Source organism: Psammomys obesus, unplaced genomic scaffold (assembly GCF_907164565.1).
Source record: "Psammomys obesus unplaced genomic scaffold, mPsaObe1.curated_primary_1811, whole genome shotgun sequence".
NCBI classification, from domain to species: Eukaryota; Metazoa; Chordata; class Mammalia; order Rodentia; family Muridae; genus Psammomys; species Psammomys obesus.
Window position 1 is genome coordinate 4,703,854 of NW_026590405.1, and position 837 is coordinate 4,704,690.

Consider the following 837-nt stretch of genomic DNA (forward strand, 5'->3'; position numbering starts at 1 on the left):
CTTCTTCTTCTTCTTCTTCTTCTTCTTCTTCTTCTTCTTCTTCTTCTCTTCCTCCTCCTCCTCCTCCTCCTCTTCCTCCTCCTCCCCCTCCTCCTTCTTCTCCTTCTTCTTCTTTTTCTTTGACAATTTCATGTAGCCCAGGCTGGCCTTGAACTGGATAAGCTAAGGATGGCCCAGACTCCTATCCTCCTGCCTTCACCTCCCAAATGCTGGGGTTAGGCACACCAGCTCACATGTGAAGAAATACGTCTTTTTCATAAGGAGGTCAGAGGAGTTGGATCTCTCCTCCACCATGTGGCTCTTGGGTACCGGTACTGGGGTTGGGCTCAGATCGCCAGGTTTGGCAGTAAGAGCCTTTAACCTGCCAATGTTGATCCATCTCACAAGCCCTCAGAGTGGTATTGTTGTTCCTCACACTTTCAGATGCGAACTCCCTGGGTGGGCACTGGGGCACAAGCCTGCAATCCCAGGCCCAGCAGTCTAGAGCAGAAGGGTCAGGAGTTCAGGTCACCCTTTGCTACAATTTGAGGAGTCTCAGATGGTCAGTGTTAAGTAAGAGGACAAGAGAGGGGAGTGGAGCAAACGTGGTCGAAATGCATTAGGTACAGGTATGAAAACGTCAAATGAAGAGCTGGGCAGTCAAATGAAGAGCTGGGCGTGGTGGTGCACGCCTGTAGTCCCAGCACTGGCGGGGGCAGAGGCAGGCAGATCTCTGTGAGGTCAGCCTGGTCTACAAAGTGAGTCCAGGACTGGGAAGGGCACACAGAGAAATCCTGTCCTGAAAAACAGAAAGGAAGGAAGGAAGGAAGGAAGGAAGGAAGGAAGGAAGGAAGGAAG